The sequence below is a fragment of the Notothenia rossii genome, assembly GCF_949606895.1.
Source record: "Notothenia rossii genome assembly, chromosome: 6".
In the NCBI taxonomy this organism is placed as follows: domain Eukaryota; kingdom Metazoa; phylum Chordata; class Actinopteri; order Perciformes; family Nototheniidae; genus Notothenia; species Notothenia rossii.
The window spans coordinates 21,364,852-21,389,293 of NC_136909.1; the positions used below are offsets into that span (position 1 = coordinate 21,364,852).

General features: G+C 46.7%; 1 protein-coding gene across 5 annotated transcripts in view; it reads left to right on the plus strand.

Moving 5' to 3' along the window:
• grid2 (glutamate receptor, ionotropic, delta 2) overlaps positions 1 to 24,442 on the plus strand; it is a 486,943-nt gene that overhangs the window by 312,317 nt on the left and 150,184 nt on the right. The window lies entirely within an intron of this gene.

Genomic DNA, 24,442 nt, shown 5'->3' on the forward strand with positions numbered 1-24,442 from the left:
TGCAGTTTAAGATGTGAATAGTTCAATTAAAAGCAGCAACAAAAAGAAAAGTCTTCAGCCTGGATTTAAGAGTTGCAGCGGACCGGTAGGTTTCTGGGAGTTTGTTCCAGATATTTGGAGCATACTAAGTAAACGCTGCTTTACCATGTTTAGTTCTGACTCTGGGGACAGAAAGCTGACCAGTCCCTGAAGACCTGAGAGTTCTGGATGGTTCATAATTTAGCAGTAGCACACACAAACACACACACAAACACAAACACACACACACACACACACACACACACACACACACACACACACACACACACACACACACACACACACACACACACACACACACACACACACACACACACACACACACACACACACAGAGATAAAGAGAGAGATAGGGATAACATGCCATGCTTTCCACTTTCCTGTGCAGTTAAAAGGGCACTTCAAGGGCTTGAATCTAGCTCTCTCCTTGAACTTTATCACTAGACAGAGATGAAATTATGTTCTTATCTCAACAAACAGGGTGTGTGTGTGTGTGTGTGTGTGTGTGTGTGTGTGTGTGTCTCTGTGTGTGTGTGTGTGTGTGTGTGTGTGTGTGTGTGTGTGTGTGTGTGTGTGTGTGTGTGTGTGTGTGTGTGTGTGTGTGTGTGTGTGTGTGTGTGTGTGTGTGTGTGTGTGTGTGTGTGTGTGTGTGTGTGTGTGTGTGTGTGTGTGTGTGTGTGTGTGTGTGATGTGCAATGACATTAAGGTTTTATCTTGAGCTAGGAGCAATGATTATAGAGCATTACTGCTAAAGGACTGAAAGGTTGGCTGTTTGTGCATGCACGTGCGCACATTTTTGCGTTTGTGTTTTATTGTGTGCGTGTTGACCACCAAAGGTTAGCAATATTGACTGCCTCTAGTACAGCCACTAATGGGGATGCCGGTAAGTACTTTAGAGATGATACAGATTGTGTGTTTGGTTTGTGTGTGTGTGTGTGGTTGTGTGTGTTTGTGTGTGTGAGAGCTTGTCATCACACTTTTTTACAGTGCCAATGTGCTTATCTGTTGTCTCTTTCTCCCTCCACTATTCCCCACTCTAATACTCATGTATGTGCAAAGACCCCCAACACACTTTTCATACTCTACAGCCTACAAACATATTTTAGCTCCCTGCTCTTTAGCTCCCTTCAATGTCTCCCCATCTTTCAGTCTACGTTTTCACTAGCCATGTGCTGTGTCTCCTTTCACCCTCATGCACCAAACACAATGTCTTGGATAACTGTTTTGAATGTCACTCGTGTTGGTGTCAATTCATGCCACAGATCATATACTGTATGAAATGATGGCTCTCACCTACACACAGAGAGGTTGGTGTTCAGTGAACAACAAAATAATAAGTGTAAGGAACAAATGGAAGTGTTGCCTCGCCCCTTCCTTTAGTCCCCAAACCTCTGCTGCTTCGATAATGGAACATGTTCTGGGCTGTTGCATCCTCCGGTTATTCCTGTGTTCTGCTCCCTAATGACATTTATGCTTTTGAAGATTTAGGAAATGGGCAGTTCTAATTGTCCTGGGTGGAAGAAAAGAAGTAGGATGATACATACTGTAGAGCAAGTGCCTGCTAACAGCTAACTTTACAGCAGAGTCTTACTTTGTAAGGTTTAATAGTCACAAACAACATTTGCTTTTAAGAAGAGCATCTGACATCAACACTCTGTTGGAAAGCATGCTGCATGTTTTTCTTTGTTTTTTGATATTCTTGCAGAGGGCAAAAAGACTGCCCTTACAGAAACCCCTGCAGATAGGCCTACACATGTTTCTGAACAGTGGGAAACACAAAGGACTCTGAGGGGGTGTGATGTTGCCTGCATAACGAAAAGGTGTTGTCTCGTTATTAATAGCTTTTCTTATTTTGAAAATACTTGCTTTTTCTTTATTGTGTAAAATCAAATATTTTTGTGACTTGTGCAACATATACAAGAGTTCATTGAAGCACAGGGGTAGAGTTGCTATACTGTAGAAACTCCAACAATTGGCCCAGCAACGGCTTAGCAACCCCATTGTTTTGTTATGAAAATGTATCTATATATATTTATACACATTCTTGCGAGATCTATCAGGTGTCGTTGTAAGTTAAAGCGCAAACTGTTACTTGCCTAATGTTGTTATAATTCTCAGTATGTGAACACGGATCAAAAATTGAAAGATTTCTCACAAGTCAGCGTAAACGACCGCGATCTCCAATGGAGCCGGTCCTTGTGTGTGTGTGTGTGTGTGTGTGTGTGTGTGTGTGTGTGTGTGTGTGTGTGTGTGTGTGTGTGTGTGTGTGTGTGTGTGTGTGTGTGTGTGTGTGTGTGTGGGGGGGGGGGGGGGTGTGTGGGGGGTGTGTGTGTGTGTGTGTGTGTGTGTGTGTGTGTGTGTGTGTGTGCATGTGTTTGTCTGTTCGCAGTGTGGTGATGAGGTTAAATGCCACAGCATGCCAGTTGAAACAGTGAACGATCGCTATTGTGTACGTGTATGCTCAGCGTTTAATGTTATTATACAAAAATATTGCAGGAGCACAGAAACAGTGTTCAAATTATGCTTTTACTAACTTATTTAGGTTGTGCTTACCTTGCAAAGTAATGTTATAATTGTCAAAGGAATGTTTTAATGTAAATATTAATGATAATATTGTAGCGTGTCCAAATTAATAGTTATTTCAGTTGTCAGATGTGCACAGTTTAGTACATTTGTAAAGTTATTTAGGCAATGTTGTTGGTGGGAGTTAGGGAGAGCCCGCCCCTTCCAGGTGTGTGTGTGTTTGTGTGTATGTTTTGCAGGTGTATGTTGTCTCTGCTGTCTCTGTGTGTGTGTGTGTGTGTGTGTGTGTGTGTGTGTGTGTGTGTGTGTGTGTGTGTGTGTGTGTGTGTGTGTGTGTGTGTGTGTGTGTGTGTGTGTGTGTGTGTGCGTGCGTGCGTGCGTGCGTGCGTGCGTGCGTGCGTGCGTGCGTGCGTGCGTGCGTGCGTGCGTGCGTGCGTGCGTGCGTGCGTGCGTGTGTGTGTGTTTTCCAATAACCATGCTTTGCTTTGCTGTCTCTGTAAATGTTGTTTGTTAGTTTTTTAACAGGAAGGGGGAACTTGCAATAAATATTGTTTATGTTGAATTACATTTATCCGAATCAAGTATCAGCCGTATAATCAATTTAAGATTTGCGGCCTGAACTGAATACTGTATCATGATGAATCCCGATGTTTGAGCTAACATGTGTCATAATAAATACAGTACACACAAATATGAATTCACACTGGACTAATAGTATAACCAATAAGGACAGCCTACTGTGTGTGAGGAAGTGTGTGTTGGTTCAGGTTTCTCTATGTATGGTGTGCGCAAGTGAGGGATCACAGGTTTGCATGGACTTTATTGCTATACATAAGATACCCATTAATGTTGTTTTCTATCGATTAGTCCGCTTTGTCACATGTGATGGCTGAGTCAGAAGGAAGGACCATATTCTTTGAGAGACAGACACTTTATCACTGCCTTGGGGGTTCCTTTTAATCTTCTCTCTCTTTTTATTTATCGGTCTTCTTTTCCTTGCTGACTTTCCCTTAGTTCTCAATCTTAGTCTCCTCTCTCCTGTTACTATTAACGTGTTTACTGTTTTCCTCAGGCTGCTTGGTGGTGTGTTGTTTACACTGTGGATACCTCTGTTTCCTATGTACTCGAGGATGAAGCTGTCTACCTGTTTCTCAGATGAACACCAATAATATGCTTGAACATGATTTCCCATTGCAGAATGTCATTGTATCTCCTCCTCCCTCGTCTGTCTAATAGGGTCAGGTTCAGGGTCAGACATTTTCCCTCTGACAGGGCCCGGCAGGAAATAGAGGAATAAAATGATTCGATAATTGAAAGGGCAGAAGATGTAGTCTTGAGGGTCAGTGGATATATTATCCAGGCTTTGCTTTGATTTTGGGCACAGTACCCCATGGTGCAAAATGGGTTTGTCTCAAAGTTGTGTTTGATGACTTATTTATGAAGCATTCCACATGCTTTCAGCAAGATGTCCCTTTTATTACGGAGTTTAATTGATTTTGCTTTCAACATAATGTAGTCCAGCTCACTCTGTTTTAGCTCAATTGCATTTCTTATTTCGCTTGCCATCCATAATTTTTTGTTCAATGTTACATGTATCAAAATGTTGTTAAGATACCAGGCCACATGTTTTTAATACATTTGCAGAACTTTATCGATTAAATCAAATAATCAACTGCTGTACTGTATGTCCATGCCTCCTAGAACATGGAGCATATTGTTGGCCACCTATTGGGAATTGTATAGATGTATTGTATTGGAATTGTATATTTTATTCTGAAAGGGATCAGTATTTTTGATGCCTATTCATTTATTTGTACTCAGATGTGTCCACTTGAATATCCAACGTCTCTATTATGATGCAGTACATCTGCACTTATGAATGTTGCAGTTTTGGTATATTTCAAGTAAAACAAAGGTTTTATTTCTGTAAAAGGATATTTTGCTGCAATATGGCTTCTTAATATGCGCTTAGTAATGCTCTATAATCTATTAACTCTGATAGAAGCAGGAAAGGCACGTTTATTTTAGAGATATCAAAACTATTTTAACAATGAAGCAATATCTAGGGGTCAATTAATCACTGAATAAATTAAGTGTGAAAATAATAACTCAATTTCATGGCTGACCGCATTTCTAAGGACAGTTTAAATGGTTTTATAACATCATAATGTACTTTTTTTTAATTAAGCTGAGGAAGAATCGTAATGTGAATGCTTTAAAATGACCTGAATTATGTCAAACCACCATCAGCACCGAGTTACCTGTAAAACATCAGTGCACAGTAGGGGTCAGCTCCTCTGGCTGACAACTTTAGCATATGGACCAACCCCTGGAGGAAGATTGGATGAGTAATTGAAGGCTTTAACAGCTGCTACTCTCACCATATATAGCTGGTTATTGCCTTCACAGCTCACTCACTCAAAATACTCATTCTGTGACACTTATATGACCTGACTCTCTCCAGTGGTACCTGCTTAATCTCATGTTGCAAGGTTGTGACTTACTGTATAGTGACCTCATCAGCAAAGAAATGTAAGTGTTAAAACCAGTCCAACCTGGGCGTCCCCTGGCTGAATTTTCAACAAACCCCAAGGGCTGAGCTATTTGAAACGATGAACCACACAGTTTTAATTAAAAACGACACGTGCTTTTGATCTGGTTGAACCAACAGCAGACTTGACTTGATTTTCCTATTTGAGATTGTTATCATTAAAAATCCAGGGCAAGTAAATTGTGAACATGAATGTATTTTTTGTTTTCTGATTATTTATGTTGCGAAACAACTATCTTAGATTACAGTATGTTTTGCCAGTCATTTAAGCATGTTCAGATAATGCTGAGACGTTGCTCTCTTCTTCTATTTACCATTTTGAACATGAACTATGAACACTAACTTTATAGCAGCAGCCTTTTTGTCTTTTGTCTTTTGTGTGTGTGTGTGTGTGTGTGTGTGTGTGTGTGTGTGTGTGTGTGTGTGTGTGTGTGTGTGTGTGTGTGTGTGTGTGTGTGTGTGTGTGTGTGTGTGTGTGTGTGTGTGTGTGTGTGTGTGTGTGTGTGTGTGTGTGTGTGTGTGTGTGTGTGTGTGTGTGTGTGTGTGTGTGTGTGTGTATTAAATGGATCTTCAAGAAAAAAAAACGATTATATGTTTTGTTTTTTAACTAGCAGATATCTTTGCCATTCTGGCTAACAACGACTTGGCACAATGAAAGCCTGCACTGTCTCATTAATTGTGTTCTCATAGTCAAGTTGCTGGGTTACCATGCAGTTAAAACTTAGAACAGAACCCAGGTGATTGTTGGAGCAATTAGCGCCTTCATCCTTTATTTTGACTGAGATTAGCTGTTTCCTCTTGCTTAGTCCAATCTCAACATTAACTCATATAGATTATTTTGATATGTATCTCCTCTATTATTAGAGGTAAATTATTTAACATTTCCCGTTATGTTTATGTCTTGATTTTGGGCACAAAATACTATGTGGTGGAGATTAGGCAGCCTTTGGTGCAGAGCACTGATACTAGTGCAGCTACAACAAGCTGTCTCCTCTCTGTTAGAGGATGGTGACAGAGCGAGAGGGTTGAAACGCAGAAGAGATAAAGCAAGGGTTTGTTGGCTAAAACAGGTGGATGAGGGTTTGAAGGAAAGAAAGAGAAGGACTGGTTTCCAAGCTGTTAGGAGAAACACATGTTGCTCATCAGCAGAGGATTGCTCATCAGCAGAGGAGAAAGAGGGGGTCGGGGGACACTGTAGGGGAGAGAGGAAGACAGGAGTGGTGAAACCGCTCAGCGGCTTGTCTGTGTGTGCCTGGCTACTGTCTCCTTAGAGCAATGGCAGACATATGAGAGTTTGGCAGGGACGACAGAAGCAGTGTTACAGACCTACAAAGACTGCATGCTACAAACCAGTGTGTGGCGGTGAACAAGGTTAGCTCAGAAAAACAGATTATAAATGGAATATATTGTATCTTGCAGTTTTTCTTGAGTGAGCTACAAGCCGATAAGAGTAGTCTACACTTACAATTCAATATTGCACTGCATTACAAACCCGAAAATCAAATCCCCCTCTCCACTGCTGGAGCTGAAGATGTGGGGTGAGAGGAAGTGCAGTGGCTAATATAGCAATTGCCCACATCCAATTTCATGGAGAGTTGCTCTTTTGTGTAACAGCAGTAATTTGAGGCAGTGTAGGATACAATGTTTGACATGTATGCATACTTTTCTGACTAACTTTAGCAACTTCCTGCTTATTGATTGTGTCAAAGCTGCTAATCTCTCAGTGCTCTGCACACAGTTCCCTGCTCTGTAGCTTTAAAATGTCACCTGCTAATGATTGCGTTTTGAATTGCTACTAGTCATGTTCTGTACACAGTTTGTTGGACTGTGTGCTTCTTTGATTGCGAGATCCCATTTAAGAAAGAAGTGTGTGTGTGTGTGTGTGTGTGTGTGTGTGTGTGTGTGTGTGTGTGTGTGTGTGTGTGTGTGTGTGTGTGTGTGTGTGTGTGTGTGTGTGTGTGTGTGTGTGTGTGTGTGTGTGTGTGTGTGTGTGTGTGTGTGTGTGTGTGTGTGTGTGTGTGTGTGTGTGTGTGTGTGTGTGTGTGTGAGTGATGCTGGGCGTCTTTAACAGGTGATCTGTGATATACTTTGATACACTTGATACAATTTGATTGATCGATGGACAGTTCCACCGTCCGCAGACAGATATACAGCAAGTAAAGGAATCATTTTGTATTGGGTCAAAGATTAGTCAACCTTGAAAAGCCAAGCTATAGATCTTACAGGACCTCTTCACTTGGTCAGCGCACAATAACACACACTCTTTCTCCCTGTCTATCATAGACACACAGGTGTGCACACACATAGGTATAGAAGATTTTCTTCCTGCCCGTCTAACTGTCAATCTCTATCTGTCAGGGTTTCATATTCTTACACACACAAACACATACACAGCCAAACTTTCATTCCTCTTATCTGACCTCGCCATTGGCAATTTCAGTTGGTATGGTTTCTGCCATTTTAGGGCACAGGTTAATCTTTAAATTCTCCTGGGTTTTGCTCTTGTCTGCCCTGTTTTTATCTGCACTGACATGACCAGTGGGCCGGTGAGCTAATGCTGGGTGTGTTTTTGTTGCTGCAGTTGTCGTAAAGTTGTTTTACAAAGGCCAATAAAATATCGAAAGATAATCGTCTCTTCGTTTGGCTCATATTCCAATTTAAAACTTATATTGATATTTATTCGAGATGAGTAAACAGCATTACCTGGAGTTTCTGGCCCGTGCTAGGATGTGTAAAGTATTTCAAGTACAGACAGAGTGTCATCAAACATTTTACTGTTGTAACCTCAGTGGCTTGTGTGCAGTATTAGTAGGATAACTATCCAACAGTCGTCATAGGGAAGAGTTGTACCTAGTTGGGGATAGTGTGTTTATAAATTAATTGGTTGATGCCTGCTTTACTGCGTCACCTGGTCTAGCCTCAGTTTCATCGCTTTGCCCATTTGAAGAATCATCATGATTTAGACATTGCAAAGATATTGAGGACTATTTATTCACGTTGATCTTCCCAAAAGCTCTTTAGAAACATGTGGGTGACGTCACAGAGACTACATCCACATTATATATATATAGTCTATGGTTAAAGCTAATTTAATATGTATTTATGTTACCAAGTGAGGGTTACAGAACAATATTAATTAAACAATTAAACATTGAAATGTCCTTTGCACTGGCAATATAGTAGTAGGAAATTGAATATGGGCATGCATGTAAAAAATACCCTTTTCCCAGAGAGAGACACACACACACACACACACACACACACACACACACACACACACACACACACACACACACACACACACACACACACACACACACACACACACACACACACACACACACACACACCACACACCACACACCACACACCACACACACACACACACACACACACACACACACACACACACACACACACACACACACACATGCAATCAAACAATTTACCTTAGACCTATCAAGGCATCTTATTCTATTTGTTCCAGCCATTGATCTGTTCATGTCTAAATGTCAGGTTGCATATCGTCATATTTGCCGGGGGTGGTTGGGCTCTATGTGTGTTATACGTTCTCTATGTGGATCCGTGGTCTAATCAATAAACTGAAAGGCCAACATTTACACACATGCCCAAAAAGTCCTGTGAGCTTCTGTATACACGCATGCACACAGGCAGGCAGAAACCAACACTCACCGAACACACAGTTCAAAGATGATGGATGTATTGCATGTTGGCCCTGTTAACCTTTGCCATCACAACATACTATCAAAGTGCTGTCGTAGCATTATAGTGTATTATATGTCAGCCCGAAATGGAAAGGGAGGAGCTGGTGAGGGCAATACAGATAAAGAGAAATAAACTAAAAGCTGCTGATAAATGTCTGCTGAAAAGACAAAAAAAGTGAATGACTCTGCCTTCATTCGCCTTGTTTTCATCAGAAAGTGAGTGACTGATCAATAAAGTCAGTGGTGTGTTTGGTGGGTTAGAGAGCAGGGCGAGACCTTGTCAAGATGAGGGTTGGTGGCTTTTGCTGAGCGTGACAGCTGTGTGTGTCCCTCTGTGTGTGTATTTGTGTGCCTGTCGTTTGTGTGGATGCAATAGAGAGAGACCTTATCAGATGGGGATTGCAAAGAGACAATGTTCTTGACCAATCACTAAAAACATGACCCTGACAAATGAACCCAAAGTCAAGCTTGTTCAATGCCTCTCTGTGTCCTGCCCTCATTACTTCTGCCTTATTCAAAATGGAACAAGTATGCAAGCACAACCTTTATAGACTTTGATGATCATTGGTGTGTGTCCAAGGCTGGATAATACTAATTAAACAGACAGTAATGGTCGTGATTTACAGTCATTAGTAGTTGGGAGACATCACACAGGCCTTTTTGCCACCCCTCTCACTCATATAATGATATGGTCCAGTGCATCTAAATCCAAAACTTGATTACATTGTCCTGTTTCCTGAGATATCCTTGTTACACTGCTATAAATAAAAAACACTATTTTCATCTCTCTACATTTCAAATTTTAAATGTGAAGAATCTATGTAGGATTTCTCATTGGAAAAAAATGCATCTAGGTTTATGGTATATGTATAGCCGACCATAATTCTAATTCAGTTTTGTTTGAAAAGCCAGGGTAAATATAAACAAACTACAATGTCGTTAAATAATGTATGGTTGTGGCTACTTGTTCAGTAAAAACATATTTAGCTTTTCGACTTAGGATGAGCTCACGCTTGGTCCTTGGCTCTCTCTCTTTGCCGTAAGCAGCTGTGCAGAATGAGTTCAACCAAACGCATTAAACCAAAATAATGGAAAGCATTCCGTTACTGCCCCCTCTATTGCCAGTGCAGCTCAGCAGACAGCATGACTACTGGAGGCAGGAGACATGATCCGCGGTGCATTGCTGCTTCTTCTGGGAACGTTTTATTTTATGGCCATGAGGGGCAACAAAAATACTAGAATGTGACGCTCACAAGTACAAATGTATAATATTCCATTATCATATCTCTGGCATGTACTATTTATTATGGAATAAAATACATTTTGTTTTAATTGATTTATTATTAATATGCCATTTGTCCAACTCAGTGGCTGAACACTTTCATCCATTTACATGCCATTACTCTACACTGCCATGACTGCATACCTCTTATGTCTGAGTGGCCCCACTATATTAGATTAGATGTATTGCTTTTCTAAGGTTCTCTGAACTATCACATATTTCTGAGATTCTCAGTGTTTCCCAAGACAAAGGGTTGAATGGGTCCCTTTCAACAAAACATGTACTGAAGCAATATGAACACAAACCATAGACCAGACACACTGATGTCTTGAAATTAAAACCCAATACTTAATTTTTAATCATTGCGTTGGATATTTGCTGTGTTTTGTGTTGTGGTGACACGTTATTGGACATAATTCACCTCTCGTATTGTGTTACCACACGGACCCTTTAGTAGGGAACACCTGCAGCTTCAGCTGCCATTCCTGCTAGCGCATCAAGCAGAGCAGTCATGTGTTAACCTCTCTGGAACTCCATTCTGAATACACCGCCTCCGACTCCCTTTTCACGGCACTACACTGGTGACCCTGACTTTTCCGAGAAAGTTTCCGGGAAATTAACGAGCATGGCTGAACGCGATGTGTTCGTAAAGCTGCCGGAATTCTGCGAGCTCGGCGCGGAGGCATGGTTCGCACACGTGGAGGTGTACTTCGCCTGCCGACAGGTCCGTGACGGGGACCTGAGATACTACCATGTGGTGGCAGCGCTGGGAAGCTCAGCGTCGTCCAGGTTGGTGGGATTTATCGAAGCCCCCCCACACCATGGCAAATATGAGGCGATTAAGGCCCTTCTCCTTAAGACATTTAGCTTATCTGCTAAGGAGAGGGCCCGCCAGTTACTTGACATTCAAGGCCTAGGAGACAGCAAGCCATCTCAGCTGATGGAGAAGATGCTAAATCTGCTAGGGGGGGAGGATCCCCGGATTTTATTCACAGAGATTTTCCTGCGTCACTTACCTTCCCGGGTCCAGACGGCGCTAGCCAACACACCTGTCACAGAGCCCCGTGCTTTGGCTGAGGAAGCGGATCGTTTTTTTCTGGCTACACAACAGCCAGGTGCAGAGACGTTAGCCGCGACGCTCAGCGGCTCATCTGCAGTCAAGAAAGCATGGCAGAGGCCGGACACGGCTGTGTCGAGCCGGCGTGGAGACACCAGAGAGTGCTTTTACCATGCACGTTTCGGGACAAGGGCAAAGAGATGCGTCGCTCCGTGCAGCTACAAACCCCCGGGAAACGGAGGGGCCGGCGCTCAGTAGTGGCCCTGAGCGTCGGCGGCACTTGCAGGCTCCTCTTCGTTAGCGATAGCGTTTCGGGGAACCTGTTTCTGTGTGACACGGGCGCTCAACGGAGCGTAGCTCCAGCGTCAAGTAAAGACGTCGCCCATGGTGGGCACGGCCCGCGATTGACGATGGCTAACGTCGGTCCCATTCGCACGTACGGCGTGAGGCCTATGTGTTTGTGCATCGGAGGACAGCGTTTCAGCTGGGATTTCGTGACAGTGGTCATTTATTTTCCCCTCTTCGGAGCGGATTTTTTGTGTGCTCATGGACTCGGTTGAACCCTTCTAAGCTGGCGATAGCGAGGGCGGAGCTCGCAACCATGGAGCGCCTGGGCATTGTCCGCTGCTCCGAAAGTCCTTGGGCTTCCCCCCTGCACGTCGTCCCCAAACCGAACGGCGGGATTACCGCCGACTCAACGACGCCACTACGCCTGACCGCTATCCGGTGCCGCACATTCAGGACTTTTCGGCGCATCTGGCCGGTACGGTGGTGTTTTCCAAGGTGGACCTGGTGCGTGGATACCACCAGGTGCCCATGCACCGCCTGGACATTCCCAAGACAGCAGTGATAACGCCTTTTGGACTTTTTGAGTTCCTGCGGATGCCTTTTGGACTCAAGAATGCCGCTCAGACGTTCCAGCGCCTGATGGATTCGGTGCTGCGGGACCTGCCGTTTGTGTTTGTCTACCTCGACGACATACTCGTCGCCAACGCTTCAGTACAGGAGCACCTGTCCGACCTCCGAGCCCTTTTCACACGGCTCAACGAACATGGATGGATCATCAATCCTGCAAAGTGCCAGTTCGGGGTGTTTGACATCGATTTCCTGGGGCACCGCGTCTCCTCTGCCAGCGAAGGTGGAGGCTGTTGCGGCTTTTCCTCGCCCGCTCACAGCACGGTCGCTCCGTGAGTTTGTGGGGATGGTGACCTTCTACCACCGTTTCATCGCCCGGGCCGCACACATCATGCGGCTGCTGTATGAAGCGTTGAAAGGCAAGACCCCCGTCCAGGCAATCGACTGGACAGCAGAGGCGGACGTCGCTTTTTCTGGGGGTCAAGACTGCGTTGGCTCAGGCGGCTTTGCTGGCACACCCATCATCTACGGCTCCCATTTCCATCACCACGGACGTGTCGGACTACGCAGTCGGCGCAGTGCACGAGCAGTGGGCGGATGGCGCTTGGCAGCCGCTCGCCTTTTTCAGCCGCCAGCTGACGCCTAGAGAACGCAAGTACAGCGCCTTTGACCGGGAACTCCTCGGCTTTATCTGGCCGTGCGGCACTTCCATTTCACGCTGGAAGGCCGTGAATTTACGGCGTTTGTCGACCACAAGCCGCTCACCTTCGCCATGTCAAAAGTGGCGGAGCCTTGGTCGGCACGCTAGCAGCGGCAGCTCTTCTACATATCGGAGTTCACTACGGACGTTAAGCACGTGGCTGGCAAGTCGAACCTGGTTGCTGATTGCCTCTCCAGGGTCGTCATCGGGGCCGTCCAGTTGGGCTTGGACTATGCTCGCATGGCGGCGGACCAGGTCACGGATCCCGGCGTCCAGGCTCTGGAGGTGGAGGGCGCGGGGCTGCGCTTGGAGGACGTAGTGTTCGGCGACGCGGGCATTACTCTCCTTTGTGACATCTCTACGGGCCTGGCGCGCCCTGTCGTCCCTGCCAGCTGGAGGCGTCCTGTATTCGAGGCTGTGCACGGCCTGTCACACCCCGGAGTTAAACCTTCGGCACGTTTGGTAGAGGCGAAGTTTGTTTGGAAAGGGCTGAAAAGGGATGTGAGGACTTGGGCCGGGGAGTGCGTGGCTTGTCAACGAGCTAAGGTGCATCGCCACACGAAGGCCCCGTTGGAGCGTTTCCTGGTTCCTGAGAGCAGGTTTGATCACGTCAACATTGACCTAGTTGGTCCATTGACTTCCTCTCAGGGGTTTTCCTACCTCCTCACCATGGTGGACAGAACGACCCGTTAGCCGGAGGCGGTTCCGCTCATTTCGACATCGGCCGCAGACGTTGCCCGGGCCTTCATTGGAACGTGGGTGTGTCGTTTTGGCACCCCGTCGGACATTTCCTCAGACAGGGGCTCTCAGTTCACGTCCGAGCTCTTGAACGATGTGGCAGGCGGTTTGGGGGTTAAGCTGCACAGGAGTACCGCTTACCACCCTCAGGATAACGGCCTCTGCGAGCGCTTCCATCACTCCATGAAGGCGTCCCTCAAGGCCGGCCTTACGGACGGCAACTGGGTCGACAAGCTGCCCTGGGTGATGCTAGGCCTGAGGACAGCACCTAAGGAGGATCTGCAGTGTTCTACAGCGGAGATGGTCTACGGTTAGCCGCTGAGTGTTCCGGGGGATTTCCTCCCAAATGCATCAGCTCCCTGGTCTGCCACGGCCCAGCCAGTTTTTTCTGCGAGACGCAGCGGAGGCTTTCGCTCCAGTCCCGACTGCTCAGCACGGTGCGCCGGGGTCTCAAGTTCCCGCGGAGCTACGCTCGGCTGGGCACGTTTTCATACGGCACGGCGCACACAGAGGCCCCCTGCAGCCCCCTTACGACGGACCTTTCCGGGTTTTGGAACATGGTGACAAACACCTGGTGGTCGACATGGGTGGTAGGGCTGAGCACGTCTCGGTTGACCGGGTGAAGGCTGCTCACTTGGACGTGGACCGGCTGGTGGTGCTGGCTCGGCCGCCGAGACGGGGCCGACCCCCGGCTTCGATTCCGGTCAGGGAGTGGGGGCCTGTTGTTCCGGTCCCTCCTCTGTCGGGGGCAGCACAGGCGGAGGTCGCTGCACCGACTCCGGTGCGCAGGTCTCGTGAGGGCAGGCGTGTTGTTCCTCCCCACCATACGGATTTTGTTTACACGTGAATTCTGGGGGGGCTTGTGTGGTGACACGTTATTGGACATAATTCACATCTCGTATTGTGTTGCCACACGGACCCTTTAGTAGGGAACACCTGTAGCTTCAGCTGCCATTCCTGCTAGCGCATCAAGCAGAGCAGTCATGTGTTAACCTCTCTGATATTAATGGCTAATAAAGATTGGAACTCCATTCTGAATACACCGCCTCCGACTCCCTTTTCACGGCACTACAGGCTTTAGATTAGCAGTTTTAGCAGCTAATGTGCTAACAGAGTGTGCCAATGGAGTGCCTGTTTTTGCACGTGCATATGTATATTTGCTTTTGCATGTTTGCACGCCTTTAATCAGCACTCAGAGCATCTCTGCCAAGTATGCAAATCCATAGAGCAAAACAGTGTCATAATGCATCACCCTCTGCTTGACATCACAGCTCTTTAACACACAACTGTGCACGCACAATCAAAAATGCATATGGTACACTGTGGGAGTAGCACGAGTGAGGCAAGGGGCATTAAGCCTAAATGGCAGAGTCGACATGAAGCAGTTATGATGTATCAAGGAGAAAATGCCTCCGTTAGCATGCAATAAACTCTCATTTTATAAACATGGAGGATAAAAGAGAGGGAGAATGAATGCGGAGGATATGTATAATGGAATGAAGTCAGAGGACGAGAGGGTTTACTCACCTTTGTGTAATTGCGGTAATGTTTGATTGGGTTTTGTAACAGAGTTCAGAGACAAGTAAGTAATACACAGCAAACATAGTCTGTGTTAAGGTAAAAGAGAACAAAGCGAATGAAAGCAAAGATGTGTGAGGAGGTTAAATAGCTCATTGATTGATAAGTGTTTGAAATCTTGTGAAATGCAGACAGAAATCTAGACACAAACCACAGGGAGTGAGGTTTTGAAGAAAATGGGATTCATTGCAATGGAGAAGACCTACTTTTCTTAATCTCACAAGGAAAGATCCAGTTTTCAGTATGTTAGTATAGCACAATTGACACAAGTAGACTTATACATTAAGATCCGAAATACACACATACACAAGCATTTTTTAGAGCTAGATGTCGGACCGTAGAGGCTGCCATATTTTGGAACCTGGGAGCCGTTTGCGGTTCAGCATTGCTCAAGGACACCTCCGCAGTGCCAAGGAGAAGAACTGGCACCTTTGCTGTCTGAGAGGTATTGCTGGTGGGAATGATGATGGCCGAGGAGCAGCGGAGCGTGTAGGAACTAGAGCAAGCAGAGGTGAGGAGGTATGTTGGTTAGCAGGCAGCTAATACAGACTCACTGCCAAGAAGGAAGCTGGGGATGATGTGGTCTTAAGGAACAGAAAAGTTTCACTATGAAAACACACTGGTGGAGTATCTACCTCTACAGCTAAAACTTTATCTGGCCATAAGTTGATGGAGAACCAGACAAGATATACTGTGGTGCTGATAAGTAGATGGGAGTCAGCTACATAGGTGAGGTGAATGAGCTGTAAGTATGACTCAGCCCTGACAGTGCAAGAAGGGAAACACACCCACTCCACACCACTTAAAAATAGAGACAGACAGGACAAATAAGAGTGTTTAAGTGTTGTAAAGAGCAGAAAATGGTCAGAAAAGTGCTTGTTCAGTCATCACACATTCTTTAGTAACCACTCGCAATGTTTTGTACCTTATTGTGGGGTGGAAAAACTATAGGTTACTTACGTAACCCCAGTTCTCAGAGTAACATGAAGTGAGATGTCTCACTATGGGATGCGCCTCAACGCGTATGCGAACAGAAGCATCAATCTCATTACGCCAATCCTGATTGGCTGGTGATCTTGACGTCTACGTCAGGGAATCCACCCACCCTTTAAGTAGTTTGCGCTACGTCGCAGCGTCATTCAAAATAAGCACCTCTTCTCGCTTCGCCTTAGTAAGAAGGGCCGTCTGGTGAGACATCTCACTTCATGTTACTCTGAGAACTGGGGTTACGTAAGTAACCTATAGTTCTCATTCATAACACTCCGTTCGATGTCTCACTATGGGATATTGAAACTCCCGTATTGCTAGACATGCTTATCTCGAAACTCACCAAAACAACTAGAACTTAATAGGTATAACCCTGTCTCAACACGGGCCCAGCACTGCGCGGGCCACACTTGGAGCAGAGAAATCTAGCCTGTAAAAGCGGACAAAAGTGAGCGGTGAGGACCAGCTCGCTGCTGCACAAATGTCTTGGATGGAAACACCCTTGAACAAAGCCCAGGATGTAGCCAGTCCACGAGTAGAATGAGCACGCAGGCCCGTTGGTGCCTGCAAACCCTGACTCGTATAAGCAAGAGCAATCGCTTCCACAATCCAGTGGGAGAGCCGTTGCCTGGTAACGGGCTTGCCCTTATGAGGGTTAGCCTAGGATACAAAGAGTTGGTCATTGCATCGAAACTCTTTTGACCTGTCCATATAGGTGCGTAAAGCACGGACTGGGCACAGCAAATTCATCCGCTGTTCCTCAGAGGAACACAGCGGCGGAGGAAATGCCACAATGTCAATGGGGGTACATGAGCCAACCACCTAAGGTACAAAGGCAGAGTTGGGCTTCAGCAACACTCTCGTTTGCCCCGGGGCAAACTGAGTGCATGAAGGATGTACAGAGAGTGCATGAATGTCACTGACTCGCTTGGCAGATGCCAGAGCCAGTAACAACACTGTCTTCAGTGACAGGTGTTTCATGTCAGCTTCTTCCAGGGGTTCAAATGGAGGTAGAGTGAGCCCATCTAAAACCACTGCCAAGTCGCATAAGGGCACCAGTGACCTGGAAACAGGGAGGAGCCTGCCAGCCCCTTTCATAAAACGGCAGACCAAGGGATGGTGGCTAGCCGTCTTTCCCTCAAGGCCCACATGGCATGCAGCAATAGCAGCCAGGTACACTTTGATCGCAGAGAAAGCTCTGTGTTTATCAATTAGGTCCTGTAGAAATGATAGAATCACCCCGACAGGACATTGAAAAGAGATGTGTCCCTTTTTGAAGGCACCACTCCTCAAACACCCTCCACTTACAGTCATACAGGGACCTGGTGGAGGAAGCTCTTGAACTCTGAATAGTGTTTATCACCTTCTGAGGGAGCCCCACTATATTCAGATTGTACCACTCATGGGCCAGGCCCATAGTGCCAAGCGCTCTGGGTGTGGGTGAAAAATCGTCCCCCCTGCCTGAGACAGTATGTCCCTGCGTAGCGGGAGCTGCCACGGCTGCCCGCACAGCAGCTGATATATCTCTGCCAGCCAGTACATTGCAGGCCAGTGTGGAGCTATTAGGATCAGTGTGTGGTGTTATTCTCTCACTCTGGCCAGAGTTGGGGGTATCAGAGCCAGGGGTGGGAACGCGTACAGAAGGACCGGAAGCCAAACGTGCGCGTCCACGCCTAACGGTGCGTTTAAATCGCGCATTGAAAAGAACAGCTGACATTGAGGATTTTCTTTTGATGCGAACAGGTCCACCGCGGCCCGGCCGTAACGTACCCACAGTTGACTCACAATTATTGGATTGGAGTCCAGTCTGCATATAGTGGTGCACCTCTGGACAGCAGATCTGCCCCGAGGTTCATCACTCCTGGTACGTGCGTCGCTCTCAGAGAGAGGAGACGTCCGCAGCTCCATAAGATCAGTTTGCTTGCCAGCATGTGTAACTGGAGAGAAGGCAAACCCCCTTGGCGGTTAATATACGATATTGTGGTCATGTTGTCTGTCCTCACGAGGACATGATGTCCTCTGAGAAAAGGCAGAAAGCGTTTTAGGGTGAGGAACACCGCTAAAAGCTCCAGATAATTTATGTGTGACCGTTGGAGGTCTCTCCTCCAGAGACCCCTCACAGGTCGACCTTCGTATATACCCCCCCAGCCCGTCAGACATGCGTCTGTGGGGACCACCTTCCGCGATAGGACAGCACCCATAGGCACGCCCCGTACTAGAAAAGTCGGGTGCAGCCAGTGGCGCAGTGCCATTACACATTTCATAGTGACCATCACTCTCTGCACGCCATGACGCACGGGGTCCAGTCTGAGGGCAGCTACCTAGCGCTGAAACTCCCTCATGTGTAAGCGTCCCAGTCGTACCACCAGGATGGCTGACGCCATGAGCCCCAGTAACCGCAGACATGATCTGAAGAGAACATATTTGCGTAGCCGGAAATGAGTGAGGCAAGCTCTGAAGGCTTTCACACTCTCTGCTGACAGGCGGGCTGCAAAGGGCACCGAACTCAGGCGTAGGCCCAGGAAGAGTACAGTCTGGGCTGGGGACAACATGCTCTTTTCCGTGTTTATTACGAAACCCAGATCGAGCAGGTGTTTTACGAGGACATTCGTCTGCGTAATAGCCTCTTGCTCCGACTGTGCGAGAAGCAGCCAATCGTCCAGATAAGTTGCCAAGTGAATACCCTGTTTTCTTAACGGGGCTATCGCGGCTTCCGTACACCATACAGACACTCGTGGGCTGAGAGACAGACTTAAGGGAAGGACTCTGTACTCGTAACAGACACCCTGAAAAGCGAACCTCAGATATTTCCTGTGTGGATAATGTACTGAGATGTGGAAATACGCGTCTTTCAGGTCGACTGATGTGAACCAATCGTTTTGGCGCACGAGACGCAACAGAGACGTGTGAGTGAGCATTCTGAATTTGCATCTTTTGAGATATTTGTTCAGAGCCCTCAAATCTAGTATAGGCCGAATTCCGTTCCCCGTTTGGGAACGAGGAAATACTTGGAATAAAAGCCGCTCTGATTCTGTTCGGAGGGTATTATAGATATAGCCTTCTTTTCTAGTAGCGAGAGAATCTCTTGCTCCAGAATATGGGCCGACTCTCCCCGGGCTTGCGAATGCAGAATGACCAAAAAGTGAGGGGGGGTGACAGCGAATTGGAGTCTGTAACCCTGTGCTATTGTCTTGAAAACCCAAGCAGAATCTGTGAGCATCCTCCACTTTTCGCTTCTCAAAGCGAGTGGAGATGTCACGTCTGCTCTCTGTGTCTTTATTTGTTGTGTTATGGGGCCCTCTAGTGTCTGAACACGGTGGTACCCCAGGTTGGCAACCTCGGTCGACACTGCGCATGCGCTTGGCGGTGGTGCCTTCACAGCGCCGTCCATCGTTCGCCTTCTGAGTGCGGCAGCAGCCTCTCTCAGAAGGGGGAAAGACGTCAGACTGTTTATTGTTTTTATTGTTTTTCTTTTCATTTTTATTGACTGCGCCCTTGGCTTTAAGCCTGGAAACGGCAGTGGAAAATGATTTATTGAGAAACAAGAGTGATGATGACATGTGTTTGTGTGACTTAAACGAGCAGCGGAGCTTGCTGTCTTTGATGTTAAGTCCATTTCCCTCATGGCGCGAACTCGAGGAGGACGTTTTGACATCACTCGAGGCGGCGGGAAGATGGGGGCATGGTTGTACCCCGGAAACACATGAGCATTTAACACTGGAACGTGTTCTGGAGCTAGAGAACAGGGAATTTCCAGCTCTTTTATCGAGGAGAGGAGAGGAGGCTGTCAGGCCGCCCTTTTCTTCTTCCTCGCCTGATGGCTGAAAATCTGGGCCGGCTGTGCCTGAGCGGCAGCTGCCGGATCCAGAGACTTTCTTGGCCAGCTCGTCCTCGCCTCGAGTCTGGGCTGGAGATCCGGGGCGGGCTGTGGCCTCTGCTGTTTCGGGATCTTGAACCGGGCAGGACGTGAGGCAGCCTGAGCGAGGGACTGCCGCGGGGCCGTTGAAGGCGGCGGCTGGACCCTTTGGAGAAGACATAGCCGGAGAGCCTCATCCTCCTTCTTTTTGCATTCACAGCGCTGTTGCATTGAAGCCAGAGCGGTGCCAAATATGCCCTCGGGAACAATAGGCATGTCCAAGACGTCCTCCTTTTCCCGGTCTGGAAGGTTCGTCAGATTAAGCCACCTGGCCCTCTCCTGTACCACCATTATCCCCAGCATTTTGCCCGTGGCTTGGACTACACAGCGCTGTACATGGAGGCAAATGTCCGTGATCGCTGTGATTTCGTCCCACACGGCAGGCTCAGGTTTGTTCGTCATGTCCTCGCAGAGCTCCGCCTGGTAGGACAAAGCTGCGGCTTTATAGGCTCGTTCGGTCATTACTGACTGGAAACGGTCTGCCTTTTCCGGCAGCGTGGGGTTCCTGCTCGGTGCCGAAGCCAGCCGCGGTTGCAGGTGGGCTGCCACCAGCGGCTCCATGGGCGGCATGCGGAGCAGGCATAGCTTCTCCATGTCCTCAAAGTCCAAAGAGAAGGCACCCTGGATTGGGGCCTTGTTGCTGAAGGGCGGTCTCTCCACGAGACCGACACCTCATCCAGCATCTCTGGAAAGACTGGGAGAAGCTGCCTCTTCATCCTCGCTGCTTGGGTCAAGTTCTTCCCTCATAGCGAGATCTGGAGGTCTCCTCGGCCACTTCAGGCCAGGGGATGGCCTGCAAGTCCATACTGAGGCAGGGTGAAGCTGGTGTGCTTTCGCCCGGAGGAGCGGACATCGCCTCCGGCTTGGCAGCCTGGGCAGATGAAACGAAGATGTTATCTTCGTGCTCATCTGAGTTGGATAAGAGGAACTCAGAGGCATCCTCTTCATCCTCCTCCATATAATCCATCTCTAGGACATCCCCCGCGGGTGGAACCACGGTGAGGTCCAGTCGGGAGCCCCAGCTTGATACAGCACGGGGCTCCGCTCTCGCGGCTCTCGTCGCCGCCGTGCCCCAACCTGACACGGCACGGGGCTCCGACACAGCGTGGGGCTCAACCTCCGCTGCGGTCGTCACCATGTCTCGATTGCCGGCCGGCGAATCAACAGACATGAAGAGGACCTGTCCCGACAGGCTAGCTTGGTGCGCTAGCCGTCGGCGGAGGCTCTTTGTGGTGAAGCGGGCACAATGTCCGCACGAACCGGGGGCATCGATAGCCTCCTGGGCGTGTTCCAGCCCAAGGCAGGACGAGCAGACCTGGTGTGAGTCCGTGCTCGAAATCTTAAACCCGCAGCCGCAGAGCCGCAGACCCGAGTCTCCGAGCCTCCGTCTCCTCCGTTGTGAGGGAGAGAAGGGTCCATCCTCGTTAGCCGGGGTGTCGGCGTGGAGGGACAAACTAGTAACAGGTATATTACCGTTTGAAAGAAAAAATCAAAACCTTATCGTTATTCCGAAAGGAAAAAACGGCGGGCAGATTTTTTTATATTAACTGGTGTGTTAATATCTTTTATCTCCGTCTCCTCTGGTGTGAGGGAGAGAAGAATCCGTCCCTGCTCGCCGGGGTGTCGGCGTGGAGGGATAAACTAGTAACAGGTAAGTTACCGTTAGAAGAAAAATCAAAACCTTACCGTTATTCCGAAAGAAAAAACGGCGTGGCAGATTTCAATATTAACTGGTGTGTTAATATTCAATTCAATCTTCTTGCAAAGCAAGAGTAGCCGGCAAGCGCCCGTCGACCGAAAGTTAGCTTGTGGTTCAGTCTTAGGGCAGTTAAGCTAGCCCGGCTACTGATATTTTGAGATGTGCTCCGAAGCGAGAAGAGGTGTTTGAATGATGCTGCGACGTAGCGCAAGCTACTTAAAGGATGGGTGGATTCCCTGACGTAGACGTCAAGATCACCAGCCAATCAGGATTGGCGTAATGAGATTGATGCTTCTGTTTGCATACGCGTTGAGGCGCATCCCATAGTGAGATATCGAACGGAGCGTTATGAATGAGAATTTCAATCATCATCATCAAACATTAATAGGAAATCAGATAAAAAAAGACATCACAAAAGTGGTTACTGACAATTACAGTAAACAAAATCCACTTCTTGTCTTGCTTCTTGTCAACTTCTCCCCACTTGCTGTCTCTCCATTGCTCTCTCATCCATGCCTACTTTCTTCCCATCTCTCTGATGGTTTAGTGTCTCAGTATGTATCCCTCCGTCTTACAGCCAAGGTGGAATGGAGGGTTTGAGATGATAACAGTAATCATACTCCCCTACCTCAAGTCTGCTTTTGTGTAACTTTTGTATATGAGGCTGTATTTTCATAGCGTGTGCTTGCATGTTTAACTTTGAAGATAAAATATTCCTACTTTGGAAGCTGGGTTGCAGGCTATTTGCTTGATTTGATCACAAATAGTGCATGAAATTAAATTACACAACTAATTTTCAATTTGGAGTACTTTATTCGGTGGTAACGCCCACTCTCCCTCATTAAGCTTCACCCACTATTTATAACGCAACATCTGCTTTTGCATTAGTATTCCTCAGCCTCTCACACATAGAAACACAAATACTTGCAAATACATAGATACATTGAGTGTATAACACTTTCCAAAGAGTGGCGTATGTGTGTGTGTTTTATTTGTTCCTAATTCAGAAACCCTGAGAAGCAAGGTGGAATTATTATTATTTTTAAACTAATTGGTTAGATATGTCTACTCTAAGGCGATTGTATCTTTCTTCACCTTTTTCACAGTTCACACTGAATCCTCCATCACCTTGTATGACTTATTAACATGCAAACGTATGGCTTTGGGTCCTAGCCTCCTGAGGGTGTGAAACATTAGGAGTCAGGGCCTTCTGATCGCAGGTCATGAATCTTTGTAATTGCAGGGAGAGTGTGTGTTATTGTAAAACGTTTGCCTTTGATAAATAAAACTGAGACATTAATTAGTTCAGGCAAAAAATACACGTTTTGCTAACATTGCAACGGTACAAGATCAAAATGATGTTAGTATCACAGCATCTTTAAAACACCTAGGAGACTGGAGTTCACAGTGGTATGATGTTGCAAATCAGGCTTAGTTCAGTCTGGTTGCTTTCAGACTTTGAGAAAAGGCTTACCTATATTGGCATTGAGTGATTTGATTTATCCCGGGCTGCAGAGCTGGTATTTGTTTGATCCAAGGACTTCAGAAATTAAGCTTTTGTAGAGCTTGCCAGAGAGGTCAGAAGGATCTTTCTGTATCATTAAGGGAACCCAAGGGACTCTTACCTGCCATCTTGGTATTAAGTTGTTAACAAGGCTGTGGTAGTCTTTGTCAACAAATTCAAATATGAATTCACAGGTCGTTTTTAAATGTTAGCAGCAGTATGTTATGTTTTTTGCTTGTTTGTGTGAATGAGAAAGAGAGAGAAAGAGTGAGCGAACAGTTCCAGCCCCTGAGGAGTCACGTCTAGTGTAAGGAGTCTGCCCTTTCCTTAATTAGCTTGAAACATCTGTCCAGGCGGCTGCCAGAGGGAGGTTATAATGGGAGAAGTGGAAACACTCACATCCACTGACACTTGCAAACCAGCGAATAACATCAACATGTACATGTTTGCATTACTTTACATACTGACTTTAGAAGATTTGCTCATAATCCTGTGTAAATGTAATCTAAAACCTTAATGAGCACCGAGCGAAGGGAATAGAGAGAAGGTCAGAGAGAAGATAGAATGACAAACAGTGTAACAATAGGTATTTCCTTTCTCCCTCCTTCACTGCTAGTCTTTCTGCTGTTGCAATTCTCCAATAGATAGAGACAGAAACAGCATGAGAGGACAACAAGGATTAATAACCTGCATTTGTGTGATTCTCATTGTTTGGTTTCAAGCTGTGATCCAAGAAAAAGTCTGAGAGAATGGCTAGAATCATAAACAGAAATGCTCACAGAAATAATGAATAATTATCCCTCTCCCTCATTTTACCCCCGCCTTAGTCCTTGTCTATGTCCCAACCATGTTTCCTGGAGACAAAGTGTTTTACGGCAGCCGCAGACAATGATGAAGTTTTATGGAGGCTCTGTGGGAGATTAAACCACTATTAGCAACGCTCTGTCAGCTCACTCCAGCTGTTGCCGTTTGTTTATGGCTAAAAAGTGTTTTATGACACACGGTGCTATAGTCACCTAAACAATTATAGCAAATGATATACGACTGGTACTGTATTTTTACACCAGGAATGGCTGGGGGAGAGGGAAGGAAAGGAACGGATGCAGTCAGAATGAGAAATGAGCAATTACAGGAGAGCAGAGATGATGGGATGAGAGGTGAGACAGTGGCATCGATAAGAGAACACAATTAGAGGGTCAGGTGGGATTGGGAGGAAAAAATATGAGCCTCTGAGAGAGCAGAGTCAAAAGCAGGATGACAAGATTGAATGCAAATCCTTATCTTTTTT